The 21,306-nt window shown below is 38.2% G+C and overlaps 1 long non-coding RNA gene across 1 annotated transcript; it reads left to right on the plus strand.

Moving 5' to 3' along the window:
• The first annotated feature begins 1,452 nt into the window (after positions 1–1,452).
• Positions 1,453–18,264, plus strand: LOC125319447. The gene is made up of 3 exons (XR_007200734.1): positions 1,453–1,568; positions 9,171–9,175; positions 18,255–18,264. It is a non-coding gene; the product is annotated as an uncharacterized LOC125319447 (long non-coding RNA).
• The last annotated feature ends 3,042 nt before the right edge of the window (positions 18,265–21,306 follow it).

The following is a 21,306-nucleotide window of genomic DNA, read 5'->3' on the forward strand; positions in this document are numbered from 1 at the left end:
ATTAGGTCTGTCCCTGCACTTGTTTATTTTTCAATACGAATGAGTTAAGAGAAGAAAAACCTATTAAAAGGTAACAAGCACTAAAATTAAGGTATTAATTGCAGAGACTATCAGAAAGAATGAATATTACCTGATTGCTGTTTATTTGAACAATTTACAGTACAATTCAAAAGCTCATTTTCAAGCTTTCCTCTCCCCGACACAAATTAAGGATTATACTAATTTAGTTACTGACAAACTAGTAGTGTACTGAATGTTGCCTTCTGACAAAATTGGCCAGTCTTAACAAATACTTCAGGATAAAGAAAACTAACCTTGTTTGTTTGTTTGTTTATTCCAGTCCCTCTTACACAGAGATCTTCTTGCCTAGGAGAAAGATTATATACCAGCATTTAAGTGCTCTTGATATATTTGTTCCCAGTGGCCGTGGAAGAGATGTGTTTATTTCTTCACTAATTAATTCTATGTGATTGTTTCACTGAAATGAGCCTTACTCTCCATTTTAAAGGTCTTTTTATTAAGATTAAAAGCAACATAATAAGAGATGTATAAATATTTGGATATTTTGCTAAACAGAATACAAGGCATTTGCTATTTTTCCTGGGGCCCTTCTTTGCACTGTGCAGACTTAATTTATGGCCTGAGGGTTAGTATCATACAAACAATCATTTATTTCAGAAGAAATGTGATCATTACTAAGCTGTTCCATTGGTTAACGAGTTGAGGTAATTGCCTTAGGCTGCAGGCAGGAGAATGGGAAGCAGATGAAGCATGTTGAAGATTAACCACACAAAGAAACTGCCTAAACAAAGAAAAGGCTCCAAGAGGAGGAGGAGAAAAAGTCTCTCAGCCTAGACAGGCATACTGGGAAAGAAACTGCTTGTAGCTGCTCACTGCTTTGTATCCTCGAAAAATGAGGAAGAGAGTCATCAGCAATTCCTGTGGGCTAATCTGTGCATATGCACGCAAACTGGGCTTGCAGGCACTTTCTGATAAGAAGGAAAATGTGACTGTGACAGCCCATGAATGACACCAGTCATTAACCCAAATACTGATACAAGGAAGGTTGTTTAAAGGTGAAGGTCCTCCTCACTTTGGCCTGTTTACACTCACACTGGAAACCAGAGTCTCTTTAATCATGTTAAAGATTCAAATTAAATCTGCAGAAATCCCCCCAGCCACATTACCACTATACATTCCACTACCCCATATGTCCTAAACACACTAATGGCTTTTGTCTCCTGAATTTTATACGGGATTCATCTTATTCAACTAAAAAAATTAGAGTTTAAAAAAGTTTAAATGTTCACTACTCACCTTGGCTTCCTTTGTAGGCAAATGAGAAAAATAAGATGACTCCATAGAATCACAGAATAGAATCATGGAATGGCCTGGGCTGGAAGTGACCTTAAACATCTTGTGGTTCCAACCCCCCTGCCATGGAGATGGACACCTTTCACTAGACCAGGTTGCTCAGGGCATCATCCAGTCTGGCCTTGAGCACTCTCCGGGATGGGCCATCCACAGCTTATCTGGGCAACCTGTGCCAGTGCCTCACCACCCTCACAGTAAAACAGAGTTTCTGCCTGAGCAAAGAATTTCTTCCTGAAAAAGAAAACTTGTCTTAGCCATCTGTCTTAGAAGGAGATGAACTCTCTTGAAGATGCTCACTTCTTTTGACTGTCTGTAAAAGAAGACTATTAGTGAGCAGCACAGGCTTCAAAGCCTAACCCTGAAGCAGCTGACTGAGGAGAGAAGACATACTGGTATACAAGCGGGGACTTCAATTTCTGTTAGAGAAAAGTCTCTCCTATACAATTCCGGGAGACCAGCGGTGTCACCACAACAGTGCATTTCCAGCTGGCAATTTTAATTAAATTAATCTTAATTCACAGGAGTGCTTCTTATGACTATTTTTGCCATGAAAAATCTCTTATGCCTTCACTGAAGCTCACTGCCAGTGATACCCAGTCAAACTGAAACCCTGGTCAGCCTTGGAGCACCATCTAGCACAAAGTGTCCACCAGCAGACACAAGGAGGCATCTTTGGAAATCCTCTTTGGTGAAGACAAACCTTTGGAAGTCCCCCAGTGAACATTTCCTTGTTCTCTAATAAAGGACATTGCATGCCAGAGACATGCAGTCATGTTCTTTGAATTTGATTATTCTTGTGGATTCAATCACTGCCCTTCAATCACTAGCTACAGGATAGATCTTGATTTTAAAAATCTTTCCTTACTCCAAAATAAAGAACTAGCATTCGATTTTTTTTTTTTTTTTAATTATTCCTGGTTGTGCATAGCGTCTAGCTGAAAAGCATGATTGCTCACAGAGAAAAACAGCATTGTTGGACATATAAGGCTGATTTAAATGTATTACTTCCTTTGCTATTTTTGTACTAAAATAAATATGAGCTAGACTGGAATATGAGTAGGAGTAATATTCTAACACTTCATTAGCAAGGGAATGAACTAAATTTTAGATATATTCCTCAGCTACAGAAATAGAAATTTTCACTGACAACTAATGCAGACTTTTTGAAATTATGCTAAAAGTAGCAAAGGGTTTAAGTATCAAGGATTTTGTACTTTTAACCAGTAGTTAAAAATAGGAAAGCTCTGTCACACCTATGTTAAGGAAAAAAAATATGAACAAAATAGTAGCTCTACAGAAGTCCTGCAAAAGCCATATGAGTCTGTCATGGACTTTAACTATCTCTGGATCAGGCCATCGTTAAACATTTGACCAGATGTGCTATTATGCACCCTTGACTTCTGACTTTATTTCGATGACTTCCATGATATAACCAGGCTGGACCCATCTTCCCTGAGGCTTTAGTTTATGCACCAACGGACACAGGACTTAGTCTATCTGTCTAACTGGGCTATCATCTGGATGCCACATTAGAAGGAAAAATTTTTAGAAGTTTTGCCACAGAGTAGGCTCATATCAAAGTCATATAATCTGGGGATTTTCAGTGATCCTTATGACACAGCATTCCGCTGAGACAGTGGGCACTCTGAGATAAGCTCTGGTCTATCCAGAGTGAATGACAAATCTGTTCATAACAATGGGATCAGAAGCACATACCTGGATTCATTCCCTTAGGAAGAAGCTGGTTGGATAATGTTGCACCACTAAATATCTGATGTGTCAGCGAAGTGTTTTCTGCACTCAGGCCTTGTACTGGTATAAGTTTGTCTTGTGCTTGTTTGAAAATGTGATTTGCAAGTGTCTGTGATCAACATTCCAAAACAAGATTTACTGTCTTCATCTAAAAGTTGTATTAGCTGAATAATCTCTTTTCATACAATGGGTAAATTCTGTCAAACATCTAACATCTTTCTCCTCTTTTCTTGCTGAAGACACATTCCTGACTTTTATTCAGGAAAGGGCTAAGGCAAATGTGAGAAATCAGCTGACTTTTTATTAGATCAATGCAGCACATGACTTCTTCAGAGTGCAAAGTTCTCAAACATTTGAGCAAATGAATGAAATCACAAATCTTGCCATCTAGTAGCAATACAAGTTTATATGATTTATAAACAACAGCTTCAACCATTCAGGAACAGCAAAGGTGTACCCAGTACACAGTGACTACTAGTAGTATCAGGAAAGTTGATGATTTATCTGTCAGAGGTGATTATGTCACTTTGGAGCGCAAGTGTTCATTTTCTTTTTTAATTAGTGTCATAAATTTTAATATTAAATGTAAATATTACACAGTCAAAAATTTGATTTCATTTTCAAAGACATGAAAAACATTGACATGCCTTTCCAGCCTCACAGTGATGTTCATTTTCTTGTTCTTTTGCAGATTGCTAATAAACTGTAGATTTATCTCTCTGCAGAGCCAAAAAATCTTATTCATCTTTGGAATATCTCATAAATGCTGAAGTGAATTTGATTTATAATCCCCAGAATGTAAGATCTGAGTGCCTAAAATTCTTCTTTTCTTAAATTGCTCATGCCTAAGTATGCAGTTGTCCAGGGATTTTTCTGTATCTCACTGATGTCTACCAGTTATAGAAGAATTTTTTCTAGTTCTCCATAGTTATGAGACTTCTCTTTCTTGCCACAGTGATGTTTTAAAAAGTAAAATCTGTTTCTGTTATGGGTTTTCTTGCTGTGTGCCTTTATTCATGTCTGGAATTACCCAGCAAAGATGACAGGTTTTTGATTTTGATTTGAGGACATATGACATCTGCTGCATCACCGTTTTGGCTGGGGCATTCAAAATGCCCCAGCAGACGAGTGCATGCGTGCTTCTGACTCTTGGATATGAAGAGAGCCATTTGAACAGCTACAGCCAGCTCTATTGTGTTCATAGCAAACTCTGTGAAGTTCCTTTCAGCTACATGTCACTTCCAGTTTATGTTGTCTGAAATTTTAACAATGATAGATGGTACTAGGCTCTTTTCAAAATTCTTGCTCAATCAGAAGCTGATATCCAAGCATGGCTGCACACAGTTTTTTAAAGAATGATGACTTTTTCAATAAGTGTAAATAATTTTCCTGGGCACATTCAGGTTATATTTGGACATTTAGAGGTTTTACTCTACACTGTGTATTTGTCACTATTATTCACCTATGTGGAAAAGAGTGATTTGGACAAACCTGCCACATGAAGGAGGCACAAACGAGAGGTGCCCAGTGCTTTGCTTACAGAGAATAATACTGTTCTGTTTCATACCACTGTCAGTTCGACGGTTCTTCACAAAGTCTGGGAGTGCTTGCTTTAACAGAGAATCTGGCTTAACTGTTCTGCAATAACTCCCCCATGTGGGCATTTCATTTTACTCCATATTTAGTTTTCAAAACAGGCTGTTGCCAAATATTACTGTTTCTTTCATTTATAGTGGCTGCAGACACAAATTTACGCTTACAATGTATGGAAATCTTGGTCACTCTCCCTGTGTGAATAAAATCCAGAACATGTCATCTGTGCTAATCTCAGTATGAGCAGATTGTTTGAAAGAATGATTTCAGCAGGGTAGGAATGAACTGTACTGCCCTTACCAATAAAAAAGACTAAAACCTCATCTTTTGCTCTGATTTAGTTGGTTGCCTCTGATGCCCTTGGAATCAGTTGACCAGACCAGCTTCAGCCTCAGCTTGTTTACTGGAGTTAGGCAAAGCCTGTTTGCTGTCAAAGCTCTGAGCATGTCTTAATCCTCTCTTTGTAGCACTGGTTAGAGCCAACACCTATCCCTTGCTCATGCTGCCAGCGTTCCTCACACCCACGGAGGCGAACTGGCAGTGCAAACTATTTAGATGGCACATAAGACTGCAGAACTTTGAAGGATTGTAAACTCTCCAAAACTCTGTCTAGTCAGTACAGCTATGAAACTTCATATCAAAATCTTAATGCAGTTAATTAATAGTTTCTAAGCAGCTCAGTCACAGTAATGCAGTTAATTAATAGTCTCTAAGCAGCTCAGCCACAGTAATTCTGATTGCTTTCCTACTTCTTATCTAGAAATAAAAATGGTCATCTAATTACCTGATGGGATCTGTGAGAATAAATAAACACTGATCTTTTCTTCACTTTAACAAAGACTATAATCTAAGTCTATTAATTGACAGATTACCAGAGTGTGAAAGACTATGCCATGTTTCTGCTGCCAGTAGGTTGTATCACCCAAGTATCCCAGACAGGTTTTAAGTGGGTACAAAATGAATATTGGCATGAAGAAGGAAAGTGATCCTCCAGTTTGTTTCCCTGGTTGAGCTGGTTGATTAACAATGGGCTAGAGGTAGACAGGAGAGAGGTCATTTTCAGGCCGAGTAAACAGAGCAATTTCTCACCCAGAAATCTCCCCTGATGCATCTGTCTGAGCTATAGGGAACTTGTCCTTTGTATAATTAGAAAGAAAATTGTGAAACAGCTCTTCTTGTCTCTTCTCTTAAACTTATTCAGCCTGGTTAGCCACCAAGACACAAAATTAAAGGCAGTTTACATCCTCTTTTCAGATGGACCAGTCTCAGGAAATCCTGCCACCTCTTCAGGACAGTTTTTTTGGTGTGATTCTAGACTGTATACAAACATCAATTACTTATGTCTTCTGTTCAGGAGAAAATAAACGAACCACCAGCCCCTATTCCTTTGCTTCTCTAATCATTGTCCACTTTCATTCCCTGCATTTGCTTTTAGATGTGTCTGGATTACTTGTTTAATATGCACTTTTTTTAACTGTCGTTTGAATATATGTATGTGTATATATATACTGCTATCTATCAATATGTAGCATGTCTAACACAATTTTATTTGTTTAACTTTCCTAAAGGTACAGCTTCTCTAAACCGAAATGGAGCCTTTGTAAATCCTTGTTGAAGTGAATCGAATCTTTTTTCAGACAAGTTGAAAATGGAAGTTCTCTAGTTCTTAAGGTTTTATTAATTTGGTAAATCCAGGCTAAGCATTTTTAATACTTTACAGAGTAATTACTCTAGTACATTTACACTTACACCTGCACTTGAATTTTCCAGTAAGTTCATTCAAATGTTGTAGCTCGCCTTCTAGGCACTAAGTGAGTGTCTGAAATATCAAACTGAATGTTAGGGCCAGCCCCCTGTGTTTAGGTAGTCAGTGATGTAAAGAAACCTGACTAATCTGACTAAGGTGAAAAAATTCTTGATTTCTTAATTAGCAGATTCATACAGCTGTTCTCCTTTCATCTGGACTGGATGTGTACTGACACTGATTGAAGGACAGCATTGAAGTTCTTAATGTAAACTTCAGCAGTATTCCTGTTTTTCAAATGAAAACAAAATTGCTAAGTATGCCTGAATCATCACTTGTTAATTCCTATAACTAAATAAATAATATCCATTGCATCTTTATATCATTTGTTCTTTAAGTTTATTGAAAAATTTTCTAAAAATTTAGGGAATTCTTTGTTATAGAAGTGGAATAGCAGCCTAAGAAAGCAGAATTTGTGAATATGTTGAAGTCGGTGGGATATATGTATTCACATTTGTCGCTTTAGCAGACAAAAAGGTTCAGAGGTGAAGCTCCCTAAGTGTCCTTGGAGTCAGTGAGGAGATGCATGCCTCTATAGCCTAATTCAAAGCACTTAATTCAGACCTCTGTACACAGACATCTGTACATCCCCAAACCTTTCATTTTGTCTTGTACTAATGGGTCTGTTCTTGCACAAGAAGGAAGATATTCTTAAATGACTTCCCTCATTTCTCAAATTTGACTCATTTGTTTTTCAACTGCAGTGTTAATTTTCTTAACATTTGAAATCATTTGGTCTAGTAAGGCTTTTAATTGCTTCTTATATTTTGACATGATCTTGGTAGAAACACATATTGTGTGTCCTTATCTTTGCTTGTATTTTATGCATAGTGATGGACTTTGTACTGAGAGTTATACTATTTGACTTCCTCAATCTTTCTAAGTCTTGTTAGGTTCATAGCATCACAAAAGATTCTGAGTTGGAAGGGACCCACAAGAATCATCAAGTCCAACTTTTAAGCGAATTGTTGAAGCCAAAACCTTGGTGTTATTAGCACCACACTCCAACCAAACTGAGCTGATTTTCATATGTATATATAAAATATAATACAAATTTTGCTTGTCCTAGTGCCAGTCCTAAGAAAATCTCTTGTACAGAAACAGACATGGAAGTCTGAAAGAGTTCTTCTCACTGCCTAACAAATTCTCTTTAAATATCTCAAGTTCTCCGGTGTGAGGGCCAACCCTGTCCTGGGGTGCATCAGGCACAGCATTGCCAGCTGGGCAAGGGAGGGGATTGTCCCACTCTGCTCTGCACTGGGGCAGCCTCACCTTGAGTGCTGGGGCCAGTTTTTGGTGCCTCAACATAAAAAACAGACATTAAGGTCTTCAAGAGCATCCAGAGGAGGATCATGAGGACAGAGAAGGGTCTGGGGAGAAGCATGTGGAACAGCTGAGGCTACTTGGTCTGTTCAGCCTGGAGGAGACTGAGGGGAGAACTCATTGCAGTCTGCAACTTCCTCATGAGGGGAAGAGCAGGGCAGATACTGATCTCTGGTCTGTGGCCCCAGTGACAGGACCCAAAGGAATGGCCTGAAGTTGTGTCAGGGGAGGTTTAAATTGGATGTTAGGAAAAAGTTCTTCACCCACAGGGTAGTTGGGCACTAGAACAGGCTCCCCAGGGAAGTGGTCACAGCACCAGCCTGACAGAATTCAAGAAGTCCTTGGATGATGCTCTCAGGTACATGGTGTGACTCCTGGGTTATTCTGCACAGGGCCAGGAGCTGGACTTGATGATCCTAATGGGTCCCTGTCATCTCAGCATATTCTATGAATCTATGAAGTTGCATTTGTCCCTTCTATATTGAGTTACAAAAAATACTGGTGTCTGCAGATAGAGAAATCAAAGGTAGAGATCAGTGTGCTAAGTAAGAAAGCAAAGATAACCTCTGTGTTTAACTATACTTCTGGGTATAATCAGCATCACAAAAGCAGGCAATATAACAAGCATCCTTGCACAGCTGTCTTTTTGTCCTTTCAAATAACCAAATAACACATGCATCTGTATTTACTGATGCAGCTTTCATCACATGTGCAGACTGATTCCCAGATATGCTCCTTGGATCCACAGAAATATGCTTTAATTGATCTACTGCCTCACAGGTTTGCGTTAAAAATACATACGCAAATGTTTTAGTTATGCTATCCAGAAATGTACTGGTATGCTTTGCACATTACAGAAAGAAGGAATATTTGGGGGAGAGTGACAAGATTAAAAGTCTGGGAGAGTGACAGTTTTCTGAGAACAGTTAATCAGAAAATAAGAGAGGGATAACCTTGTCCTGCTTCTTCTGCTGTCAGAGGGAGGTCTCAGAATGATGCAGAACAAGACATCAGCTTTCTGTTTCCAAATTATGGGAATGTTAATTCCTTTGTTACAGTTTGACTGTCAAAGGAAGGTAAAACCAGACACTTGTGTCATTTTAATATAATTTTTCTCAGTAATTTTATTTATCCATGCAAAGTCATCTGTGAGCAACCCAGTAGGATTCAGGTTTTAAACTCAGAGGGTAATATCCCAAACATTTGTTCTGCTCTTTTTAAAGGCAGGCTGCCAAATTTTATGCAATGACTTGTGAACCAGTGCTGTGAACTTGTTAATGAAGCTTGTTTTCCATACTACCTGGTGTGATGTTTGGCAAGACAGGTGCTGTGAATGGCAGTATTAATGCCAACCAAGTTCTGTTTACAGGTACCTGTTTCACAGCTAAAACAAACAGCCAGAACTTGTTCAATATATACTTAGACAAGTATGGCTAGCTTTGTCAAGAAGAAGGTATCGATCTGATTTGAAAGTGTCATGAGGGAAAATAAGATGGGCTAATCACCCCGCAATACCTGGGACAGAAAGTAGATGAACACAATCTGGTCACCACCCTAATTTTAATAGCAACCAATCACAAATATTCTCTACTTAAAAAAAAAAATCACATTAATGCTAATGTGGTGCTTTATCATCACCACAAAATAAGCGTATATAACCTTAAAGACAATTTTACTGACTGAAAAGCATTGGTAATTTTTGTATTTTGCTGTGAGTCATCGGTTCTGTGGCGGACTTATACCACTGGATTTCAGTGGGTTTATGTCAGTGTGAAGGAACAGCTCACAGCTCCTGCTGTTTCACAGCACACTACTTTCATTTACTGTTCTGAAGTCACTGGTTGAGATGAATTACACTGAAAAATAACAGATAAAACCAGCAAGAACAAACTATTACAGTGAATCTTAATCACAAATCACAAACTTCTTGACAAAGTCACTGTAGGAAAAGATCACTTAGGGTATGTTGGAGGTCTGGTATGCCAGAGTACAACTTTAACTCTGTCTGGAGGGAAACTTACTGTGCTACAAAGCTCCATACATGGAATAATAAAATGCAACTATTTCCGAAATAGATACTGGAGGTACAGGTATTAATTCAAATTTTCATGTGTGTTTGTTTGGAAAGAACCAGTTGGAGTGCCAGACACCAGCCATTTGCACTTCCTCACTTCCAAAGAAGAATTGTATCTGTAGGCAGAAACAAACCAGTCTGGAAGAAACTGAAGATAAAAATAATTTATTTAGCCAGGTACTCCTAAATAAGAGGCTCCATCAGCTACTAAGTATTTTTTGTTACCTCAATAAACTTCATATTTTTTCTGATGCTTCTGCAGTTTTTCATAAAAATCTGTTCTAAATACACAAATTCTTCTTGTATTGCCCCAGGTGAAGACCAGGAAGTGATCGCCAGATAATCCTGTATTATATATCAAATTAGTCACCCTACCGCAAATGTGTCTGACAACTGCTTTGGAAGAGCTGGCCATGGCCAAGCATCTGATAGAACAATTTTAAATCATTGGCGTTTGATTTTCTATGCCTGAAAGCCCAGCACTGTTGGCTCTCTTGACAGCGGATCCAAGCATGTAAAAGGCTCCAATTTGTGTGTCTTCTTAACTGCACTGACATCAACCTAAACCAGTCACAGAGGCTGATACTTCTGTGATGATGGCGTATCCTCCTAGGTTGACAAGTTGGAGTTGTCTTAGTTTTTTGAAAAGTCTGCCAGAAAATACTCCCAGTGTTGTCCAGTGGCACTGTGATTATATTCTTTCTTTCTTCTCTATTTTTCATTTCTCACACTCACCTCATGTAAATCAGAACTGTATTGATTATGATCGTTTGGTTATTTCCAATGGACAGTTAATTACACACAGAGAAAGGAAAATGGGACAATTTTTTTTTTCATAGATAGCAACTTTTCTGTTGCTTGTCAATGAACTCAAGCGTCTAATAAAAATTGCAGGGTTTAGAATTATTTCAAGTTGATGAATCATATTCTAAGTTAGAAAAATGGCAGAAATTGTTCATGAAAATTATACTAAAGTCAAGTAAAAGAAAAATTACCTGTGGTCCCACTTTCAGATAATTTTTTATCTCAGTGACTATAGAGCTGCCTCAATTACTTAAAAAAGATCTGATTATATTTTCTGAATATATAGAGTTTATTTCTGTCTTTTCAAAATTCACTTCTCGGCTGTCTCTTGATTCTACCCTAAAGAAACAAATCTGTTTCCTCAGCATTCCTACAGTCATCTTTTTGGAAAAATTCTAAAAACTGTCACTAAAATAATATTCAGCAATCATCATTTCAAAACACTGTTGTGCTAGGACAAAACCAGATTTTCTCACTTATTTTTAAGCTTCAGCCCTTGTATGACAGTTTCAGCTGCTTCTGTGGTCAATGGAGAGTGGCAAGAGCTTTCCATTGCTACAGAGGAGAAGTTTGATGCCTAACTTTTACACCAGTGATGCCCATGAGACAAATATCACTCGTAGTTTATTTAAGGGAGTACGCATTGGTTCATTAAATAGTCTGAGAGCAATTAAAAATACAATTTTATGCTTGCTCATACTAACAGCCTCTGTCACCTTTTTGAAACACCTGTGGAAAAGAACGTAATTTTTTCACACATCCTTTTATTTTTCCCCTATCTACCACACTGGTATAGGGAAACAAAGTTCAAGCTATCTGTAATGCTACATTTTTTACTGTCATGCTTGTGTTGGGAGGATGTTTTCTTTTTTTCTAGGAAGTGTAGCAAAGGCCATACATTATACAAACCTTTTTTTGTCCCTTCTGTCTTAACCTACCATTAGGATGCTTGAAACATCTATTTTAATTGCTGGAACTCTCTTGGATTCTCAGAATCTTTGTTCTCAGCTTTCTCTTTTCCTGAAACAGAAGACTAGATTTTGTTAAAGCATATAAGTATCTGTGAAGAATATGGTGTTTTAATGAATTTCAGAGTAGGGGGTACTCAATGTACTTTCAGAAATTGAGAGCAGGGAGTGAAATAACTCACACAAATTACAGCTCTTAACAGATTCAATAGTCATATCTGACATCTGATGGTTCATGAGATTTGTATACGATTCTAGCTAGCATAATAACATTGTGTTACAAATTCTTGCTTCTTTTTCAGTTCTAGGACTTGTGCTCTTAGCTGCAAAATGTTCCATCATCAACCATAGGCTTGGTTAGTGTACAGTCTGCTAATTATAGCACTCATTTTCTTAGGAATTGACAAAGATTAATGCAAATCCCTGAGGCTGAGATGAGTATGCAGTCCAGCTTTCCTGATGCTGAATGAGTGTTCCCACCACTACAGAGTTTAAATTCCATTTAAAGTCCCCCAAAGTACCTTTGCATTTCTCCCATACTTCTGACAAAGTTGTAATAATTTATTACTAAGGTTGAATATTGTGACAATTTTCCTTTTTTTTTTTAGTGTATTTTTATACTCACATTTGTCATGGTCTCCAAATATGCACGGGTGACACAGGTTTTTAAAATGATGATCTGCTCGTGAATTTCAAGACTGCTAGTCTTTTCTCCCTAAACACTTCACTGTACCCTTCAGAGACTGTAAATCATGAAGCTGTGGTGCTAAAAAGCATGGACTTCTTTTGAACACTGATATAATTTAACTTTTTCTTTGTTATAAATAATATCACATGGTTTACATGTGATAAACCAGGCAAAATGGTTTTGTATCTTCATTACACTGGTATATTTTGTTCTTCAGGCCACACTCTAGAAGGCACAGTGGGGAGTTACACGTGCAGAAAAAGACATAATTGGCCAATTTTTTCAAAGTTAATACCACATCATAACAACTTCACCTCTTTCAGATGTGCAACTTGAAGGGCTAATTGAAAAATTTAGTCCATTTTTTACTATTAAAATAGCCAGAACAATTACGCCTTAAATGATGTCAACCCAAAACAGAAAGGAGCAGGTATTCTTAATTGCTTTTACAAATTAAACGTGCATTGCAATTATCATCCTGATTACAGTGTTGACTTTTGTAGCACACATTATTTGATAAATGCCTCATCTTTGGCAGAGATGTTTTAGGAACTGGAAGGGAACTCACAGGAGAAGAACAGACAATTAAATTTTCTGATGGGATTCATCTGACTAAACCAAATGGAAATGTCTCAAGATTAGAGTTCCCCTTTGTATAGAGGAATATAAGAACTAACTGGACATGATTCCTCTCATCTCCAAGCAGACACTAAAGTAGTACTGATAGTCATGTTCTGCTTTCCCCTGACTGGTGTGATTTCGTAGATGTTTATATAAAAATGTTTATAATTAGGTGAGAAAAAACCTAGCAACTGCCTTTGCAGATAAATCCTCCAGGACTGATCCACAGTCCACCAAAGTCCATGCAAGGCTGTTTATTAAACTCTCTGGGTCAGAGATCATTCCTTTCTTAATGAAAGATACAATGAAATAAAGAATAAGTGTTGGATTTCTTGAGCTCAGCTGCCAGAATTTTCTCAAAATTCTGGCACAGCTATGGAAATACATTAGGGATGTAAGAAAGCATTTTCTCACATTAGTCACTGGATGCACATTTGGGTATTTGCCATTTTCATTTCAATCCTTGATTTAGTAAGAGAAAACCAAGTAAAACACTTTTATTTATTTAGTAAGGGAAAGCACTGCTTTAACATATGAAAGCCTTGGAAACATTCCAGGAAAGGGAAAGGTTTGACTGAAGACAGGCATATACAGACTACACTTCCAAAGTATGGCTTGGGTAGGGATGTGCTGGTCTGACTGCTCAGAAAAATCTACCAATGCATGTGAAAAAGCAGCACTCACTTGTGTTATCAGCAGCGCTACAAATGGTTCTGTGTAAACATTATCCATATGGCTCTTGAGTCACACAGAGCACAGAAGGCCAAGGTTTCCACAGACAGCAACAGATGTTCTGTGTCACCAAGAAAGAACCTGGCATGGCCAGGGCTTTATGAAGAGATCAAAAAAATACATGCTAGTACCAGCCAAAAAAACCCCAAACAAATTCTGTTTTAAACAATCCCATATTTTGTATGGTCAAATATTATTTCCACAAAGCAAATTGTTCAGGATTTCCACATATTTCAACAGTAGGTAGTTGAAACCACCAACTGCAAAAAATATTACAAACCTGAAGACTCTTGAGGGATTATTGTCAAAGTAAGCTAGGTCACAATTCTAGCTTCTGTTTCAGCATGTAATTACCCAAGCATCTTGATCTGGATCTGGAGAAGTGAGAGAAGGTTGTTCATACAGAACAAAAGTCATGTTTCTTCTTGGTATTGCTGTATCCTTCTGAGACCTGGAGGTCACATCATTAAAGAGGTTTCTTTCATGTTACTTCCAGAATTGTTTTGAGCTCCAGTCAGGTATTATTGCACTAATACTGGTTGTAAGAGATCTCTAAAGCCTTTAAATTGAGATACAATGTCTGATAGTAAAAGATAAGAAAACCTGTTTTATTTTGTAACAGAAGATCATATGTGATAGAATAGCTATTAACTGTAAATAAACCTCTTTGTGCAATTTTCTGTACCTGATGATAGCACTCATCAATTTTGTTTCAAGATCAGTACACCCCATATGTAGCAATAGAATACTGTCTCTTTATGAATAATTATCACTTATTAGTGAATGTCGTAAGTGAAGTCAAACTTCAGCTGCCTGACTAGAATGTGTAAGCATTTGGCTCTGATTTTAGTAAAAAATCGTGGAGAAGCATAGAAGTTCTGTTCATCGTGTTTTTATTAGATAATATTGCTGCAGTGTTGAGAGAATATTTATGTGGAATGATATGACAAACGCCACATATCAGCTACAAACACAGGCTAATAAATCATGAGGTGTCTAAGCTGTGGGATCAGTAACACTGAAGAATCTCAATGTGAAAAATGAAAATCTCATAAACTAAAAAATGTAAATAGTGGAAAACAACATTAGAAGATGTATACTTTCCAGGAATAGCCTGGAATAGCCTAAAACAAGTTCAATAGAGTAGCAGGGTAGATTGCTTTTCTTGCTTTCTTGTTGTTTGAGATCAACAGGGCCTCTAAAACATGAAACATGAGGTCAAAACTGCTCTTCTGCCTTTCATCTAAAAAATCCCAATGTCTGGATACAAAATGAACATTTAAAAGACCCAACAACAACAATGAAAACGCAGGAAAAAAAGGTGTGAATTAAAAAAAAAATACTAATGTTTGTAACATCATAGCTTAAAATAAGTCTTTTTGTGTGTTCTATTCGTTATGAAGAGTTATGTACTGCAGTCACAATCAGGCAAACAGTTTTTCAGGTTACTTTCTTTTTCTGGACCATTAAACAACAGAATGGTTTGAAGCTTCGTAAATATCCAGTGATGGTATGATCTTACAAAGTCCAGTACAGTTTAACCATAACCAGAAAAAAAGCAACATAGTTTACACTGTCAAAGAAACAATGTAAATTTTTTCCTCAAAACTGACAGTGACTCAATTTTAAAATAGTTGTTACAAGTTCCTAAGACAGCACAAGCCAAAAGGAAGTAAGTAAGCTGCAAACAATAACCAGCATTGCCCCGTTTGAGGTACCTGAATTAAAAGCCTGTGTCTTGTGGATTGTTCTGGTTAAGAGGAAACATGAGTGATGAGTACCTTAGATACAAATCTCTCTGTATGCAAGAATAGTTACCTGAGTACAGGATGTCTAAAAATCACAATTCCTACACTTGACTCTCCAGAGCTCTCTCAGTAATCAGGAAGCCCAAGAGGTGAAAATATCTGCTATATCAAGTCCTACAGCAAAATCCAGAGATGAACCCAGTGGGACTAAGATTTCACTTGAAAAAGAGATCCATAGAAGTGCTGATATATTTACCTCTTGACAATCTGAATGGCTCAAAATAACTCATTTCCTTGTTCAAAAGACAATGAAGTGTAGTTTGTAAATAAATCCATTAAAAAGAGCTAACAGATGATCATTATCTTCCTAATAATGTTCAATAATTCATGCAAATATGTGTTATATAATTCAGCATTATGTGTTGGTCACAGGAACTAAGGCTGTGATTTAAATAAGCAAGTAAGAGTTTGGAGTGTCTCTGCTTTTGTGTATAGAGCCTGAGAAACATCACGGGATCTTGCTGTCACAGGTAATGTGTTCAGACCTTTCTGAACATCACGCACAACCAGACCTCTGCAACTGTCTGTCCGGGCTCTATTCCCTCTCTGTGAACAAGTCTTGGCTACTCAGATCAGTCATGTAATTTTCAGGAATGTGATGTGGAATTTTAGCTCCTCTACTGGACAGAATTACACCATGAGTTATGCTGAACAGCATTTGTTAGCTTACTGTCTTTTCCAAGTTGGTTGCTTTGTGTGGCAAAAAGAGAGAATGAAGCTCACGTGAGTTTATATTAGAAACACTGGAGAGCACTGAGAGCCCACATATAACACTTCTTGACATCCTGTTTAAATTTCTGTAGGTATTATTCTTTGTGGAACATGAAACTCCTAGGACAGTTAGGGCACTTCTGGTCTCATACCAATAATACCTCCAGCTGAGGCACAGGAAATCCAAATTGCTCTTCAAATTAAATCACGGGAAACCTTGACTCCTTGCTTGTCTCAAGCAAAGTTAATGGGAAACAGATGCACATTCCTGTGAAAAAAAAAGTTGTATATTTATCTACTGCTGGCTTATCTTTCAGTGTACGGGGCTAAAATTATAATACTCACTTCCCCCTGCCACCATCCCCCTCCCTCAGTATTTCATTAGGTTTGTATGCTTTTGCAAAATACTAGTGAAAATAAATTATCCATTTGTTTTAATACTGATAACTGATCATTACTGGCAAGTTTGGACCATTAATTTGATCAAAAATTAAATTTGTGTGCTCTGAGAAACACAGTAACAAAAGTACCATTCATGTTCTAAATTGATACAAAACTATGAAAACCATAATCATCTGATATAACAAAATATTCAATCTAGACTCAAATAAAATATTTTGGTTTGACTCCAGCTAACAATATTTTGGTAAAAGAAATCTCCCCCTGACACAAGGTGAAGGTGTATCCATGTCTTTAACAATATGACTGCCCTCCCTTCCACCTCAATATGAAACTATGCCATCCATCCATTGGAACTATCATTCCAGTTGCAATGAAAGAGGCTTCTGGGTATCCTTTATCAGAATGCCCCAGACAATGTTTTAGGTTCAGCAGTTAGATGATTATATGCTGTACAACATGTGAGCAGCTGCCAGTGGCAATATCAGAACAACGTGCTACTTTCAAGCTGGTTTACATCCATGTTCCTGCTGGTTGTTTTCTTCTTTGCATTTCTCAGCCCTATGATGGACAAGATTAACATCTTCCTCCTCCCTCTGAGTAGGGGTTTAAAAAAATTTTTTTAAAAATACTCTTGCAATGTAAAAAGCATTTTATAAGAGCTTCGTTGATTGTTCTGCTTAGTGTTTACTAGAGTCAGCCATGATCAGGTACACGCTGTGGAGGAAATGTGGAACAGAAAAAGAAATTCCTTCTTAGTGAAGTAAGCTAGTTGGTTCTAACTTAAAGTCTTTGTGTAACAGTTTGTAGTTGGAAAAAGAGAGAAATCTCTGTGTCCAGGTTAATACTACATTTTATAATTATAGTGCATGCAGCTTCCGGCTGTAGATGACTAATGGCCTGAATTCAGTGAGATTGTCCTCACCTGCAACCAGGTAACTGAAAGATTAATCAGGCCCATTCATATCTTCTTAAAGGCTAAGTCAGGAACTGTTCACAACACTGAATGTTTCAGTGCTGTCCTTAAATGTGTTTTTACTGTGACACAAAAAGCCAGTGTCTAAAATCTGTCATTTCTATAAACCTGATATTTAACAAACTGTATCAATTCCCAGAATGTTGTTGTGCTTCTCCTCTCAGTACTCCCCTACTTCTGTCTCCCATATCCCCAGTGTCCTTGGAGTTAGTGTGTTTACAATTTACCAGTCAGTTGCCACTGAAGAAGCACGTTGGCAAGTGATCAACCCTACCTTCCAGCTTTGAAAGAGATTTGCTCATTCTCAAGTTCCTGCTATTTCCTAAAAATCTATGACATCTTAGAAGAACTGTGCTGGCCTGGAGCCCATGTACTGGTCTCAGCAGAGTCCAGCTCTTGTGTTGTCCCACTTGTATTCTCCCATGCTTTGACTGAGGTTACTCGGAGTTTATATCTATTTCACTTCTTTGCTTTCTTGAAAGCATTGGCTTAGTCATCCCTGGAGACCTCAGGCTTTGCAGGATGTGGAGGAGGAAAGGGGCTAGTAGATCTAATAGCTCCCTTGGAAGAGTAGAAATTTCTCCATGATCTTGATGAGGAAGGAATGAAAACAAACAGCAAAGCAAGGAATATTTTTGAGGTGTTGTCTGCCTCTCAACCACCAACATACACGAGCTCACTATGAGCTCCCTGAGAAGACCTCCTCACCCTTCCTAAGGGCTGTCTAACTTGCCCTCGGTTGACTTCCTCCTTCATCACTCTATACCATGGACTTTGAGTCACTGACAGCATTAAAAACTGAACATATTCCTGTGTTATTTTTTATATTGTTCTTTCCCTATCCCCTTCCAGAATGTATTTTTATAATCTTCTGCTGTAATAGCCTGGCTTGCTAAATGAATTTTTTTGCTTTCAGCTACAAAGCAATTTTGCACTTAAGGAAATGAAATAGAAACTGCTAAGTGTTATGTCTTCATTGCCTTACTGGCAGTAGGCCTAATGTAGCAAGTGAAACACACATCATTAGGAAACACCATGATGGAGGTTTAAGACAATCCTTTGCACGTCATGTCACTGAGGGTACAGAACTGCACAGAACAGGGCTGCAGTCATGTCTTTAAGTGCTTGCCCTCAGAGAGAAAAAGAAGTCACACGTCAGCACAAAAGATCTCCCACCATTAAAAGAACAGCGGTTCAAACCTCCCTGGAAAGGTAGGGAGACAGAGAGGCAGGCAACGAGCAAAGTGACTGTAAGAAGTGCCAGCGGCCGTGATTTGGGAAGGAATAGAAGTGCTGGGGATGCACGGCATGTGCAGTCAGAAACGCTAGCAGGAAGCTGGAGCGAGCTAGTTTGAGCGAGGGGAGAGAAATTGGGGCTGGTTTTGATTGTATTTGTATTCATGTCCTGTGCAGAGCACCTGCAAAGCACTTTAGGTTGATGATGCCTGAGGACTATTTTTTAAGATGGATATATCTTGCCAAAGGAATATTTCTGGTACAGCAAAGCATACCAGCCTTGGGACTTTCCGTGTCGTATAAAACCATTCATAAGGTGACTTAAACTTTATTTAGACACCTTTTATCAGGTATTTGAGCATTGTCTGGGAGCAAACCTTTGGTGCTATCTTGAGGTAAGGTAAGAATATATTATCCTATGAGGCACAGACAGATGTGGTTTGCCCAGAGATAGCCCGTCATGACTATCTCCCAAGCAGGCATGCAAATTACCAGCCCATTTTATCCCTGTTTCCTGGTCCCTTGCTGTTTCCTGCCACTGAATAAAGCTTTGATCTGTGCTAATAGCTGCTGAAAGCAATAACCTCATGGTTAATTTACATTAAACAAGTGCTCTCTGGGTTAATTTAGCACCAGTAAGTCCCAGCACGTTAAACTGCATTTCTTCCTGTACAGTCTTGTCCTATCCTTGCAAACAGCATTTTGTAGCTTGTGGCTGAGAGCCCAGTCCTGCTCCCAGATACTGCTGGATAGATCTGCTCTACCCACAGAATTATCCAGCCTGCCTTTTCCTCCCTTGACTAGGCCTTAATTACTCATCTGGTTGTGTATTTTGTACGCTGCTATCCATTTTATCCTTTTTGTTTTACTTCAGACTTTATGAAAAGCTAGGTTGTCATTTGAAAACACAAACACAAAACCAACTTCTTTTTTCCCTTCTAGACACCCTATTGGTCTGATGTAACTCTACCATGACTCCTTCTTGATTAGTTCTTAATTAAATCATGGTCAGAAGAAATCATTTCAAGTAGTTTGTGTGCTACAGCAACACACCGAGGGAAGTTTATTTATTTTTCATGCCACAACGATCTCTTAATATCTAGTACAAATGACTCATTGCAGTTTCAGCAAGTTATTGCTTTTCTGAAATACTTGTAAATTCAGTCGTCCTCACTTGCTGCATACTACTCTAAATTCTGACTATTTCCCATCAGTATAGAACAATTAAAGGAATAACGCTCATAGAAGCAGGAGTGCTCTCTCACGTCTAATACCACCCTGTTCCCTCACTGTCCTTTTTTGGTAATGTTTGGGTTACATTCTGGATGTGAAACAAGCTGTCTGATAGAAAAGTGCCTTGATGTTTGCATTGGTGGAAAATTCCAATTCCTCATTAGTTTATTTACTGTGTTTTACTGGGGTCTAATTGTAGGTTTAAATGCTGTGGTTATTTTTAACTATATTAGTAAGAAAAAGTCCTGCTGCTTGGAAATTACTGATTTTTTTCAGAAATATAAAGTACTTTGAAACATCCAAATGAAAGACTTAACTGTAAACCAGTCATAAATCAACAGTCTGTTTTTCTCAGAAGTGTTTCAAGGAGTGATTTACTCCTGATGTCACAATACCTCTTGCAATTCTTGCTGGAGACTGAATTTTGCTGACACAGACTCCTTATGTCAAACACAAAAGACTCTGTCTTAATTCAAGTGTGTTTTGAACCAGGCCCGAAGGTAAGAGAAAAAATGATGGTGAGAAGAGGATTACTATTCCAGCTATGCAACTGAAAACAATCTGACTATGCAGAGGAAGGGAAATGACAGAAAAGGAAAATAATATCTTCCACTTTCCTGGGTGCTCTGAGAGGGGATAGGAGAGGGGTGGGAGTACAAACTGATGTTCTGCTTTACGTATCAAATTGGCTTCTTTTTGCTTACATTGAAATTATATGGGATTCTCTTTTTTCACTTCCATTTTGAGAGCTGGTAGGAGTTTTTGCCTTTCTCCCTTCTGAAATTAAAAGGCCAACCAGGCTGACATAGGAGTATAAGACTGCTCAGTGTCTGTTAGAAATATGGTCAAGATGAAGGTGAGGCTGACTTGCTTCAGGAAACAAAGGACTGTCAGGTAGAAGAGTTTTAGAGTCTTGTGAAGAAAGAAAAGAAATTGTTTATGCTTTCTGATGTCAGGGGAGAGGAAGAAATCCAAGACAGAGAGATATCTTTGCCTCTAGGTCTCTTACTGAGCAAGAGAATTTGGGTTTCTATCCTTACAGGTAATGCTTTACAGAAAAAAAGAGTTTTGAATAAAATGAATACCCAGGGATTGTCTCATCATGTTCCACACAGCAGCAGCTGACGCCCAGGGTGTTTTACAACACATGCCCATGTACCCCCCGGACATGGGGGGGGCACCAAAACCCCATATACTCTGTGACAGCCTC

The sequence above is a fragment of the Corvus hawaiiensis genome, chromosome Z, assembly GCF_020740725.1.
Source record: "Corvus hawaiiensis isolate bCorHaw1 chromosome Z, bCorHaw1.pri.cur, whole genome shotgun sequence".
Classification (NCBI taxonomy): domain Eukaryota; kingdom Metazoa; phylum Chordata; class Aves; order Passeriformes; family Corvidae; genus Corvus; species Corvus hawaiiensis.